This window comes from Symsagittifera roscoffensis, chromosome 4 (assembly GCF_963678635.1).
Source record: "Symsagittifera roscoffensis chromosome 4, txSymRosc1.1, whole genome shotgun sequence".
Lineage (NCBI taxonomy): Eukaryota > Metazoa > Xenacoelomorpha > Acoela > Convolutidae > Symsagittifera > Symsagittifera roscoffensis.
The window spans coordinates 32,953,347-32,968,789 of NC_087065.1; positions in this window are offsets into that span (position 1 = coordinate 32,953,347).

A 15,443-nucleotide genomic window follows, 5' to 3' on the forward strand; every position below is an offset into this window, starting at 1 on the left:
GTCACGAAAAAAGTGATCCAAATGTCTTCAATTTTGGTTAATTTAATCAAAGAAGGACTAATCAAAAAAATTTTTCGCGAAAACCAAAGAGCTTTAAGGGCTTATATATATTTTTTGAAATTCGAAAGTTTTTTTTTACGTTTTGAATTTGTACACTATCTTTACCTGTTTAATCATTGCTGCATAAGAGCGCATATTAATCAATGTATGTTACAGGAAGATTAGAGTTTAAAAAATTGTTCAGTACTTTTTGATGGCATTTTTGTGTTGGAGCTTCCGTAAAGCCAAGTATTGTCGGCTTAGTGGCCGCTCCGTAAGATATTAATCAGACTGCAAGACCCCCTTGACAATTTTTAAATACCAGTCCCCCAAAAATTTTCGACCCCCCGTGGCAAATTAAGTACCTCAAATTAAGTTAAGGACATGATATCTCGAAAAAAATGATTTCAATTTGTTCCTACTGCAGATTTCATTTCGTTAAAATCATGCTTGCTTTCAAGAAATATGTTATGTTGATTGATTATTTTTGGGCTGAATACTTTTGACGTCAATTCTCATCATATTTTTTTCTAGTAAAACACAGAAAGAGGCCCTTCACAGAAAGAGACCTGCTTCCAGGGCCATTTTTACACAAGCAAAGCTTGTGTTATAGTATGAAATATCTTTTTCTTCCAACCTAAGTGTGTTCATTTTGAAAGTGTTCATTTTGATCAATAACCAGCTATTAAGTACAGCCAATGCTAACGATATAAACACAGACTATTATATTACATATTGCAATTTAGCTTCAATGTATCACGGATCTGTAGCGTAGAGGTAGGTAAGGAGACCCAAAACATAAGAGTATTCGAACCTCGGCAAGGTCGAATGTTTTTATTGACCTTTTTCGTATACTAGTAAAAATGCGTTCGCTCTCTAATTTGAGGCATGTTAGTTGGTAAGTTTCCTTTTTTGTGCAAATTGACTGGTATATTTGTGCTAATGCGTCATAATTGGCTTGCGTCACTTAGCAATTAAGTAGACTCATAATTAGCGTGCGTCACTTAAGAAATTTTGTAGACTCTAAGTTTTAACCATTCTTTTTTCCCGGCAGCGTTATCGATCATATTTTTGCTTGTGTATGCGAAGTGCAACTTCGCACCTGTGTAAAAAGTTGTGGTCTAAAAAATCAATGATTTTTTGGCGTTCTGATTTTTGACTTAAATTCTGTCTGCAAATAGTCTGGTCTGCGCTTATTCAAATAGCTCAGAGAAACTGTACATGCTAGGGTGGGTTATTTTTGAACTGCTCAGAGGCTGCTTTGTTACACTTGCAAGTGCCAGATTTTTTTTTCGATCGGGAACTTGAGCCGTTAACAGCTTTTCTAACATCTGTATCAATTTGGGCTTTTTTACGCTTGCCTTTAGCAGGTGTTATTAAATCGGAAAATTATAAAATCTGCTATCGGTCACTGGTTTCTGTTATATTATCTACTGCTCCCCAGTAATTACTGATAAATATTGTATCTAACATTTGGATATCAATTTTTTATGATGACGATTTTTCGGCTTCACTGTTGTCAATTTTTCTTGAAATTTAAGAAGTTAAGTTTATAACTTTTTCGGTGGACGTTTGTTCTTGTCAAGCTTTATCAAATTCAAAGTTTGACTTTTTCAAGTCCTCAACTGGCTCAAAAAAAACTGAATGATTTTGCTGACCGACATATCAGGTCAACAGAAGTATTTTGAGCACATCTGGGTTTTAAATTCCCATTTAATTTTAATTTTTGCTTATGTGGTCTGTACTTTTCCCTTTTTCTTACTTAAACTGTTAATGTGGCTTTCAAAGGTTTTGGCTTATCTAATATCGTTGGGCTGCCTCAAATCATGTCATTGGACGAGTGGCAGTAGTTTTTCAATCGTGCGTGTGCTCTGGTGTCTTGTGAATTCTGTAAGTTTCGAGTTTCATGTTTTTTTTTGTAGCTGAAGTATTTCGTGATTGATTTCTTCAGCTCAGCGAGCGTCTACCCAAAAGTTGTCCACTTGTTGCCGGCTCATAAGTTTTTATGTTTTTTGCTAGCCTTTAGTTTTCTCCGCGTGTTTCCTCAAAATATTTTTTTTGACAGAAAGTAAGAAATTTGTATTGTGATAGACCTTGTTTTCGATACCTTTTTCTGATTCTTTTTTTTCGACTAAGTGGCACAGGTCTAACTCGGCAAGCTTACCATTCTATGTTTGTGATGATCGCAAGTGGTGTGTTGCTCCCTTTTGCCCACGTTCATTTTTTGGTATCGCTGTGAGTTTAGTATAAACTTTTCAGTAATCTTTTACATTTTCTGTAAATTTTCGTTTTCATTCCGCTCAAAATTTACCTGCAAAGGTCTCACACAATTTTGTCATTTTTTACAAATTATTCTTTGAGCAATTATTCACTTTTTTCTTGGATGGTTTTGTATTGCTTTTTAACGTATAAAGGAAATTTCAAATATTTCAAAAATTTCAAATATGTCTTCAAGAAGAAAAAAAAAGTACAAGCTTTTCGTTTCTCTGTCCCGACCGGGGCATTCCAGTCTTGACTTGAGCTCCATAAAGGTTTAATTTTAAAAAATTTCAAATAGAAAAAGTTGTTGCTTTTTAGAGTAGACTGATGGGAGATATACGATCTATGCAGATGAAAGGCGTATTCTTTGAATAATTTTATGTTAATAAAGCCAGTCATAGGAAAAATTGTAGCAATGTTTGCTTCCGTCCTAACCTTCTGTGCTAGATATAGTGCAATTGCCCCTCTTTCTTACGCCTTTTTGAAATTTCTAATTTTTTTTTCAATGTTTTTCCAATTTCTAAATGAATAGGAATTTAGTATTTAGTAAGAGGATGATCCACGAGTGCCAACAGTCGCTTAGGATTTTGAATAAAGAAACGGAGCTGAAATACTGATGCGTTGAGCTCTACTGGAATGAACTTGAACGAGTCATAATCATGCAGCAGAAAGTTGTGCCGGACGAATGACGAGACTCCACTTTATTGAGCATTAGAGATTCATTGCAATGAAAATCACTGTGCTAACGGTCCCAACGTAAACGAGGAAAGAAAAAATTTATCAGGAGTTACAGATCAATGAATTCATGAAAAGCAGAGTAAAAAGGCGACGCTAGAAAATTACACCACATAGTGATTCTTTTCCAAAGTTTTTATACACATTCCAATGTTTTTTCAATCTTTTCCAATGTTTTTATACACTTTCCAATGTTCCAATGTTTTTTATCGTTTCCAATGTTTTAATACACCTCCCAATGTTTTTAAAATCTTTTTCAATGTTTTTTATACGCCTTCCAAGTTTTTTTAAATCTTTTCCAATGTTTTTATACACCTTTCAATGTTTTTTTTTGATATTTTCCAATCTTATATATTAAATGAAAGTCGGAAATCGCTATGGACGCAATGTTTAACTGAAGGCAATGTTCTAGTATTGTCGAATGCAACGTTTAAAAAAAATTTTAGGCTTAACGTTAAAGAGAAGGCCAAGAATGTTCTGGAACTTTCAAATTTTCTTAACTTTTAAATTTGGCAGTGCCTGTTCATTTTTTCATTTCACCGAGTGATTTCATTGTGAACCGAATCAACTAAAAACAGCAACCGCCTTGCAAGAAAAAACTAACTTTTTGCAAACTGATTTACGCTATGAAATATATTGAAATATTTCTAAGTTTCATCGCTTGCAAAGCTTGCTTAGAAAAACATAAAGTTTCGCCTTCCGATTTGCTTCATGAAACTTTTAAAAGTATTTCGAAGTTTCATAGTTTGCTAAGAAAAACATAAATTTTCTGCCAATCGATTTGCTCGATGAAAAAATTTGAAATATTTCATAGTTTCATTGCTTAAATTTCTTGCTCGGAAAAAAATTAATTTTCGCAAACCGAATTAGTCCATAAAAAACTTGGAATATTTCAAATTTTCGTAGCTGGAATAGCTTGCATAAAAAAATCCTAACTGTTGCGAACCGATTCCTTCGATGTTATATCTCGAAATATTTCAAAATATCATAGCTGTAATAGCTTATTTAGAAAATTTAAACTTTTCGCGAACCACAACAGTCGAAAGAATTCATAGCTGGAATAGCTTGCTTAGAAAACTTAAACATTTTGCAAACCGATTCAGTGTACGAATGAACGTAAAATGCTTCAAATTTTTGTGGCTTGAATAGCTTGCTTAGAAAAATTTAAACTTTTCATGAACCGATTCTCTCTTAAAATTTCGAAGCTTTTATAGCTGGCTCAAGATAAGTTTTTTTTAAACTGATTCCCTTCATGAAATAACTTCATTTATTTATAAGTTTTGAAGTTTGAATAGCTTGCCCATGCAAAATGTTTCGAGAACCATTTCGTCTTATAAAATATCTTAAAATATTTCAAAGTTTCATTCCTGAAGTAGTTTTCCTGGAAAATTTTAATATTTTCTCCATCTGGTTCGCTTCATGAAATAATTTGAAACTATTTTTTTTTAATTTCATAGCTTGAAAAGGCTTGCTTCGAAAATCTTGCAATATTTCGCGTCTTGGTTTGGTCTAAGAATTAACTTGAAATTTTTCCAAGTTTCGTCATTAGTTCTCTTAGCAAAACTGAAGTTTCACAAATGGTTTCGGCCTCAACAACAACTTGAAATATTTCAAATTTTTGCAGCTTCAATAACTTGCCTTAGGGTAACTTGATCTGATTTGCTCTATGACAAACTTGAAAAGCATGCTTACGAAAAACAAGAAGATTCCTTGCTTTACTACCTTGCATAGAAATCTTTAGTTTTTGGCAAAACGATTCGGTCAATGAAAGTGCTTGAAATTTTTAAGTTTCAGCGGTTGAATAGTTCCAATAAAAAACTTCAATTTTTTGCTATCCGATTTCTTTTAAAAAATAACTTCAGGTAACACGAAAATTCAATGTTTTGCCAACTGATTCGCTCTATGAAACAAACCTGCATTTTTTTTTAACTCTGAAAACCAACATGAAATATTTCTAAGTTTTATAGCGTGAATTGCTCCAATGGAAAAACCAAAAGTTTTTGCTATGCAATTCCTTTTATGAAATAAACTAAAAAACTTCAAATTTTCACTGCTTGAAAAGTTTGCTTAAGAAAAATGTGTTTTTTTTCGCGGACTGGTCCGCTCTATGGATTAACTTGAATTATTTCAAAATTGCATCGTTCGAATGGCTTCAATAGGAAAACGTCAGCTTTTCGCGAACCGGTTGAATCTGAAGTAACTTAGAGTGCTTCAAAGTTTCACAGCTTGAATAGCTTGCTTAAAAAAAAACTTGATTTTGCGCGGACTGATTCGCTCTATGAAATGAGTTGGAGCATTTCATTTTTTTTCGCCAAACAGTTTGCACAGAAAAACTTGTTTTTTCATAATCAATTCGATCTGTGAAATAACTTGAAGTATTTTAGAGTATCATTGCTTGAATGGCTCCTCTATAAAAATTTACTGTTGTCCGATTAACTTCATGAAATAACTTGAACTGTTTCAAAGTTTCATCACTTGAATGTTTTCATTATAAACTTTTTCGCTATCCGAATTGTTTCCCTGCAAAAGTTTTCGCTACCCGTTTTGCTTCGCTGTTTTTCAAAGAATCATAGCTTAAATAGCTTGCTCAGAAAATTTGAACTTTTGGTAAACTGATTTGCTCTATGAAATAATTTGAAGTATTTCGAAATTTCATCGATTGAATGACTGAAATGGAATTTTTTTTTCGCTAACTAATTAAGTCTGAAATAACTTAGAATTCGAATAGCTTGCTCAAGAAGTACTCGATTTTTTGTAGATTGATCCACTTTGTAAAATAAGTTGAAACGTTTTAAAGTTGTTTGCTCAATAGTTTGCATAGAATTCTATGATTTTTCTACAAGCCAGTTCGATATATGAAATAACTTAGAAATATTCAAATTTTCATTCATTTCGAGATTCAAATCGCTTCATGAAATAGTTTGAAACATTTGAAAGTTTCGTAGCTGCAACAGCTTGCTTAGAAAAATGAAAAATTTTCCCAGACCGATTTATTTTGAACTTTTTCAGACCAATCTACGATACGGCTTAAATTGAAATTGTCCGAAGTTTTTTTTCTTGAATAGTTTGATCAGATTAACAACTAGTTTTTTGCGAGCTGATTGATTATTGGAGACGGGCTTGCTAGTGATTTTAACACCTTTCCATGTTTTTTTTCTCTTTTCCAATCTTATATATTGAATGAAAGTCGGAATTCGCTATGGACGCAATGTTTAACTGAAGGCATTTGTTTAACTGAAGGCATGTTTTAGCATTGTCAACTGCAAGGTTTGAAAAAAATTTTGTAAACTTTCAAATTTGGCAGTGCCTGTCCGTTTTTTTCGAAAGTTTGCCTTCACCTAGTGATTTCATCTGGAAACGAATCAACTAAAAACAGCAACCTCCTTGCTAGAAAAACTAACTGTTTGCAAATTGATTTGCGCTATGAAATATTTCGAATTACTTCAAAAATTTATCGCTTGCGCAGCTTGCTTAGAAAAACATAAAATCTCGCTATCCGATTTGCTTCATGAAACTTTTCAAAATATTTCATAGTTTGCTCAGAAAAAAAACAATAGATCTGTGAAATAACTTGAAATATTTCAGAGTATCATTGCTTGAACGTCTTGTATATAAAAATTTACTGTTGTCGGTTTACTTCATGAAATAATTTGAACTATTTCAAAGTTTCATCACTTGAATGTTTTCAATTAAAATTTTCGTTATCCGATTTGCTTCCCTGTTAAAGTTATCGCTACCCGATTTGCTTCGCTGTGTTTCAAAGAATCATAGCTTAAATGGCTTGCTCAGAAAAGTTTGATTTTTTGGAAATTTGATTTGTTCTGTGAAAATTTGAAATATTTGGAAATTTCATCGATTGAATGACTGAAATAGAATTTTTTTTCGCTAACTGATTAAGTCTGAAATAACTTAGAATTTGAATAGCTTGCACAAGAAGTACTCGATTTATCGCAGATTGATCCACTTTGTAAAATAAAATGAACTGTTTTAAAGTTGTTTGCTCAGAAGTTTGCATAGAAACCTATGATTTTTCTACAAACCAGTTCGATATATAAAATAACTTAGAAATATTCAATTTTTCATTCATTTCGACATTCAAATCGCTTCATGAAACATTTTGAAACTTTTGAAAGTTTAGCTGCAACAGCTTGCTTAGAAAAATTAAAAATTTTCCCAGACCGATTTATTTTATTGAACTTTTTCAGACCAATCTACGATACGGCTTAAATTGAAATTGTCCGAAGTTTTCTTTCTTGAATAGTTTGATCAGATTCACAACTAATTTTTTGCGAGCTGATTCATTATTCGAGACGGGCTTGCTAGTGATTTTTACACCTTTCCATGTTTTTTTTCTCTTCCAATCTTTTATATTGAATGAAAGTCGGAATTCGCTATGGACGCAATGTTTAACTGAAGGCAATGTTTTAGCATTGTCGACTGCAAGGTTCGAAAAAATTTTTAGGCTTAACGTTTAAAAGAAGGCCAAAATTGTTGTAGAACTTTCAAATTTTGTTAACTTCTAAATTTGGCAGTGCCTGTCCGTTTTTTCGAAATTTTGCTTTCACCTAGTGATTTCTTTTGGAAACGAATCAACTAAAAACAGCAACCTTCTTGCTAGAAAAAACTAACTGTTTGAAAATTGATTTGCGCTATGAAATGTTTCGAAATATTTCAAAAATTTATCGCTTGCGCAGCTTGCTTAGAAAAACATAAAATTTCGCTATCCGATTTGCTTCACGAAATTTTTCAAAATATTTCATAGTTTGCTTAGAAAAATAGATCTGTGAAATAACTTGAAATAATTCAGAGTATCATTGCTTGAATGGCTTGTATATAAAAATTTACTGTTGTCCGGTTAACTTCATGAAATAATTTGAACTTTTTCAAAGTTTCATCACTTGAATGTTTTCAATAGAAAAAATTTTCGTTCACCGATTTGCTTCCCTGCTAAAGTTATCGCTACCCGATTTGCTTCGCTGTGTTTCAAAGAATCATAGCTTAAATAGCTTGCTCAGAAAAATTTGAATTTTTGGAAAATTGATTTGTTCTGTGAAAATTTGAAATATTTGGAAATTTCATCAATTGAATGACTGAAATAGAATTTTTTTTCGCTAACTGATTAAGTCTGAAATTTTTTTGAATTGAAATAGCTTGCTCAAGAAGTACTCGATTTTTCGCAGATTGATCTACTTTGTAAAATAAAATGAAACGTTTTAAAGTTGTTTGCTGAAAAGTTTGCATAGAAACCTATGATTTTTCTACAAACCAGTTCGATGTATAAATTAACTTAGAAATTTTCAAATTTTCATTCATTTCGACATTCAAATCGCTTCATGAAACAGTTTGAAACATTTGAAAGTGTCTTAGCTGCAACAGCTTGCTTAGAAAAATTAAAAATTTTCCCAGACCGATTTGTTTTATTGAACTTTTTCAGACCAATCTACGATACGGCTTAAATTGAAATTGTCCGAAATTTTCTTTCTTGAATAGTTTGATCAGATTAACAACTAATTTTTTGCGAGCTGATTGATTATTCGAGACGGGCTTGCTAGTGATTTTTACACCTTTCCATGTTTTTTTTTCTCTTTTCCAATCTTATATATTGAATGAAAGTCGGAATTCGCTATGGACGCAAAGTTTAACTGAAGGCAATGTTTTAGCATTGTCGACTGCAAGGTTCGAAAAAAATTTTAGGCTGAACGTTTAAAAGAAGGCCAAGATTGTTGTAGAACTTTCAAATTTTGTTAACTTCTAAATTTGGCAGTGCCTGCCCGTTTTTTTCGAAATTTTGCCTTCACCTAGTGATTTCATTTGGAAACGAATCAACTAAAAACAGCAACCTTCTTGCTAGAAAAAACTAACTGTTTGCAAATTGATTTGCGCTATGAATTATTTCGAAGTATTTCAAAAATTTATTGCTTGCGCAGCTTGCTTAGAAAAACATAAAATTTCGCTATCCGATTTGCTTCACGAAACTTTTCAAAATATTTCATAATTTGCTTAGAAAAATAGATCTGTGAAATAACTTGAAATATTTCAGAGTATCATTGCTTGAATGGCTTGTATATAAAAATTTACTGTTGTCCTGTTAACTTCATGAAATAATTTGAACTTTTTCAAAGTTTCATCACTTGAATGTTTTCAAAAGAAAACATTTTCGTTATCCGATTTGCTTCCCTGCTTAAGTTATCGCTACCCGATTTGCTTCGCTGTGTTTCAAAGAATCATAGCTTAAATAGCTTGCTCAGAAAAATTTGAATTTTTGGAAAATTGATTTGTTCTGTGAAAGTTTCAAATACTTGGAAATTTCATCGATTGAATCACTGAAATAGATTTTTTTTTTCGCTAACTGATCAAGTCTGAAATAACTTAGAATTTGAATAGCTTGCACAAGAAGTACTCGATTTATCGCAGATTGATCCACTTTGTAAAATAAATTGAACTGTTTTAAAGTTGTTTGCTCGAAAGTTTGCATAGAAACCTATGATTTTTCTACAAACCAGTTCGATAAATGAAATAACTTAGAAATATTCAAATTTTCATTCATTTCGCCATTGAAATCGCTTCATGAAATAGTTTGAAATATTTCAAAGTTTCTTAGCTGCAACAGCTTGCTTAGAAAAATTACAAATTTTCCCAGACCGATTTTTTTAAACTTTTTCAAGCCAATCTACGATACGGCTTCAATTGAAATTGTCCGAAGTTTTTTTCTTGAATAGTTTGATCAGATTAACAACTAATTTTATGGCAGCTGATTGATTATTGGAGACGGGTTTGCTAGTGATTTATACACCTTTCAATTTTTTTCCCTCTTTTCCAATCTTATATATTGAATGAAAGTCGGAATTCGCTATGGACGCAATGTTTAACTGAAGGCAATGTTTTAGCATTGTCGACTGTAAGGCTTAAAAAATTTTTTAGGCTTAACGTTTAAAAGAAGGCCAAGATTGTTGTAGAACTTTCAAGTTGTGTAAACTTTCAAAGTTGGCAGTGCCTGTCCGTTTTTTCGAAATCTTGCCTTCACCTAGTGATTTTATTTGGAAACGAATCAACTAAAAACTGCAACCTTCTTGCTAGAAAAAACTAACTGTTTGCAAATTGATTTGCGCTATGAAATATTTCGAAATATTTCAAAAATTTATCGCTTGCGCAGCTTGCTTAGAAAAACTTAAAATTTCGCTATCCGATTTGCTTCACGAAACTTTTCAAAGTATTTCATAGTTTGCTTAGAAAAACATAGATCTGTGAAATAACTTGAAATATTTCAGAGTAGCATTGCTTGAATGGCTTGTATATAAAAATTTACTGTTGTCCGGTTAACTTCATGAAATAATTTGAACTATTTCAAAATTTCATCACTTGAATGTTTTCAATAGAAAAAATTTTCGTTATCCGATTTGCTTCCCTGCTAAAGTTATCGCTACCCGATTTGCTTCGCTGTGTTTCAAAGAATCATAGCTTAAATAGCTTGCTCAGAAAAGTTTGAATTTTTGGAAAATTGATTTGTTCTGTGAAAATTTGAAATATTTGGAATTTTCATCGATTGAATGACTGAATTAGAATTTTTTTCGCGAACTGATTAAATCTGAACTAACTTAGAATTTGAATAGCTTGCACAAGAAGTACTCGATTTTTTGCAGATTGATCCACTTTCTAAAATAAAATCAAACGTTTCAAAGTTGTTTGCTCGAAAGTTTGCATAGAAACCTATGATTTTTCTACAAACCAGTTCGATATATGAAATAACTTAGAAATATTCAAATTTTCATTCATTTCGCCATTCAAATCGCTTCATGAAATAGTTTGAAATATTTCAAAGTTTCTTAGCTGCGACAACATGCTTAGAAAAATTACAAATTTACCAAACCGATTTATTTTATTGAACTTTTTCAGGCCAATCTACGATACGGCTTCAATTGAAATTGTCCGAAGTTTTTTTTCTTGAATAGTTTGATCAGATTAACAACTAATTTTATGGCAGCTGATTGATTATTTGAGACGGGCTTGCTAGTGATTTATACACCATTCGTTTTTTTCCCTCTTTTCCAATCTTATATATTAAATGAAAGTCGGATTTCGCTATGGATGCAATGTTTAACTGAAGGCAATCTTTTAGCATTGTCGAATGCAACGTTTAAAAAATTTTTTAGGCTTAACGTTTAAGAGAAGGCCAAGAATATTCTGGAACTTCCAAATTTTCTTAAGTTTTAAATTTGGCAGTGCCTGTACATTTTTTCGAAATTTTACCTTCACCGAGTGATTTTATTCTGAACTGAATCAACTAAAAACAGCAACCTTCTTGCTAGAAAAAACTAACTGTTTGCAAATTGATTTGCGCTATGAAATATTTCGAAATATTTCAAAAATTTATCGCTTGCGCAGCTTGCTTAGAAAAACATAAAATTTCGCTATCCTATTTGCTTCACGAAACTTTTCAAAATATTTCATAGTTTGCTTAGAAAAATAGATCTGTGAAATGACCTGAAATATTTCAGAGTATCATTGCTTGAATGGCTTGTATATAAAAATTTACTGTTGTCCGGTTAACTTCATGAAATAATTTGAACTTTTTCAAAGTTTCATCACTTGAATGTTTTCAATAGAAAAAATTTTCGTTATCCGATTTGCTTCCCTGCTAAAGTTATCGCTACCCGATTTGCTTCGCTGTGTTTCAAAGAATCATAGCTCAATTAGCTTGCTCAGAAAAGTTTGAATTTTTGGAAAATTGATTTGTTCTGTGAAAATTTGGAATATTTGGAAATTTCATCGATTGAATGACTGAAATAGATTTTTTTTTCGCTAACTGATTAAGTCTGAAATAACTTAGAATTTGAATAGCTTGCACAAGAAGTACTCGATTTTTTGTAGATTGATCCACTTTGTAAAATAAAATCAAACGTTTTAAAGTTGTTTGCTCGAAAGTTTGCATAGAAACCTATGATTTTTCTACAAACCAGTTCGATATATGAAATAACTTAGAAATATTCAAATTTTCATTCATTTCACCATTGAAATCGCTTCATGAAATAGTTTGAAATATTTCAAAGTTTCTGAGCTGCGACAGCATGCTTAGAAAAATTACAAATTTACCAAACCGATTTATTTTATTGAACTTTTTCAGGCCAATCTACGATACGGCTTCAATTGAAATTGTCCGAAGTTTTTTTCTTGAATAGTTTGATCAGATTAACAACTAATTTTATGGCAGCTGATTGATTATTTGAGACGGGCTTGCTAGTGATTTATACACCATTCGTTTTTTTTCCTCTTTTCCAATCTTATATATTAAATGAAAGTCGGATTTCGCTATGGATGCAATGTTTAACTGAAGGCAATCTTTTAGCATTGTCGAATGCAACGTTTAAAAAATTTTTTAGGCTTAACGCTTAAGAGAAGGCCAAGAATATTCTGGAACTTCCAAATTTTCTTAAGTTTTAAATTTGGCAGTGCCTGTACATTTTTTCGAAATTTTACCTTCACCGAGTGATTTTATTCTGAACTGAATCAACTAAAAACAGCAACCTTCTTGCTAGAAAAAACTAACTGTTTGCAAATTGATTTGCGCTATGAAATATTTCGAAATATTTCAAAAATTTATCGCTTGCGCAGCTTGCTTAGAAAAACATAAAATTTCGCTATCCTATTTGCTTCACGAAACTTTTCAAAATATTTCATAGTTTGCTTAGAAAAATAGATCTGTGAAATGACCTGAAATATTTCAGAGTATCATTGCTTGAATGGCTTGTATATAAAAATTTACTGTTGTCCGGTTAACTTCATGAAATAATTTGAACTTTTTCAAAGTTTCATCACTTGAATGTTTTCAATAGAAAAAATTTTCGTTATCCGATTTGCTTCCCTGCTAAAGTTATCGCTACCCGATTTGCTTCGCTGTGTTTCAAAGAATCATAGCTCAATTAGCTTGCTCAGAAAAGTTTGAATTTTTGGAAAATTGATTTGTTCTGTGAAAATTTGGAATATTTGGAAATTTCATCGATTGAATGACTGAAATAGATTTTTTTTTCGCTAACTGATTAAGTCTGAAATAACTTAGAATTTGAATAGCTTGCACAAGAAGTACTCGATTTTTTGCAGATTGATCCACTTTGTAAAATAAAATCAAACGTTTTAAAGTTGTTTGCTCGAAAGTTTGCATAGAAACCTATGATTTTTCTACAAACCAGTTCGATATATGAAATAACTTAGAAATATTCAAATTTTCATTCATTTCGCCATTGAAATCGCTTCATGAAATAGTTTGAAATATTTCAAAGTTTCTGAGCTGCGACAGCATGCTTAGAAAAATTACAAATTTACCAAACCGATTTATTTTATTGAACTTTTTCAGGCCAATCTACGATACGGCTTCAATTGAAATTGTCCGAAGTTTTTTTCTTGAATAGTTTGATCAGATTAACAACTAATTTTATGGCAGCTGATTGATTATTTGAGACGGGCTTGCTAGTGATTTATACACCATTCGTTTTTTTCCTCTTTTCCAATCTTATATATTAAATGAAAGTCGGATTTCGCTATGAATGCAATGTTTAACTGAAGGCAATGTCTTAGCATTGTCGAATGCAACGTTAAAAAAAATTTTAGGCTTAAAGTTTAAGAGAAGGCCAAGAATATTCTGGAACTTCCAAATTTTCTTAAGTTTTAAATTTGGCAGTGCCTGTACATTTTTTCGAAATTTTACCTTCACCGAGTGATTTTATTCTGAACTGAATCAATTAAAAACAGCAACCTTCTTGCTAGAAAAAACTAACTGTTTGCAAATTGATTTGCGCTATGAAATATTTTGAAATATTTCAAAAATTTATCGCTTGCGCAGCTTGCTTAGAAAAACATAAAATTTCGCTATCCTATTTGCTTCACGAAACTTTTCAAAATATTTCATAGTTTGCTTAGAAAAATAGATCTGTGAAATGACCTGAAATATTTCAGAGTATCATTGCTTGAATGGCTTGTATATAAAAATTTACTGTTGTCCGGTTAACTTCATGAAATAATTTGAACTTTTTCAAAGTTTCATCACTTGAATGTTTTCAATAGAAAAAATTTTCGTTATCCGATTTGCTTGCCTGCTAAAGTTATCGCTACCCGATTTGCTTCGCTGTGTTTCAAAGAATCATAGCTCAATTAGCTTGCTCAGAAAAGTTTGAATTTTTGGAAAATTGATTTGTTCTGTGAAAATATGAAATATTTGGAAATTTCATCGATTGAATGACTGAAATAGAATTTTTTTCGCTAACTGATTAAGTCTGAAATAACTTAGAATTTGAATAGCTTGCACAAGAAGTACTCGATTTTTTGCAGATTGATCCACTTTGTAAAATAAAATCAAACGTTTTAAAGTTGTTTGCTCGAAAGTTTGCATAGAAACCTATGATTTTTCTACAAACCAGTTCGATATATGAAATAACTTAGAAATATTCAAATTTTCATTCATTTCGCCATTGAAATCGCTTCATGAAATAGTTTGAAATATTTCAAAGTTTCTTAGCTGCGACAGCTTGCTTAGAAACATTACAAATTTACCAAACCGATTTATTTTATTGAACTTTTTCAGGCCAATCTACGATACGGCTTCAATTGAAATTGTCCGAAGTTTTTTTCTTGAATAGTTTGATCAGATTAACAACTAATTTTATGGCAGCTGATTGATTATTTGAGACGGGCTTGCTAGTGATTTATACACCATTCGTTTTTTTTCCTCTTTTCCAATCTTATATATTAAATGAAAGTCGGATTTCGCTATGAATGCAATGTTTAACTGAAGGCAATGTCTTAGCATTGTCGAATGCAACGTTTAAAAAAATTTTAGGCTTAACGTTTAAGAGAAGGCCAAGAATATTCTGGAACTTCCAAATTTTCTTAAGTTTTAAATTTGGCAGTGCCTGTACATTTTTTCGAAATTTTACCTTCACCGAGTGATTTTATTCTGAACTGAATCAACTAAAAACAGCAACCTTCTTGCTAGAAAAAATAACTGTTTGCAAATTGATTTGCGCTATGAAATATTTCGAAATATTTCAAAAATTTATCGCTTGCGCAGCTTGCTTAGAAAAACATAAAATTTCGCTATCCTATTTGCTTCACGAAACTTTTCAAAATATTTCATAGTTTGCTTAGAAAAATAGATCTGTGAAATGACTTGAAATATTTCAGAGTATCATAAAGTTATCGCCACCCGATTTGCTTCGCTGTGTTTCAAAGAATCATAGCTCAATTAGCTTGCTCAGAAAAGTTTGAATTTTTGGAAAATTGATTTGTTCTGTGAAAATTTGGAATATTTGGAAATTTCATCGATTGAATGACTGAAATAGATTTTTTTTTCGCTAACTGATTAAGTCTGAAATAACTTAGAATTTGAATAGCTTGCACAAGAAGTACTCGATTTTTTGCAG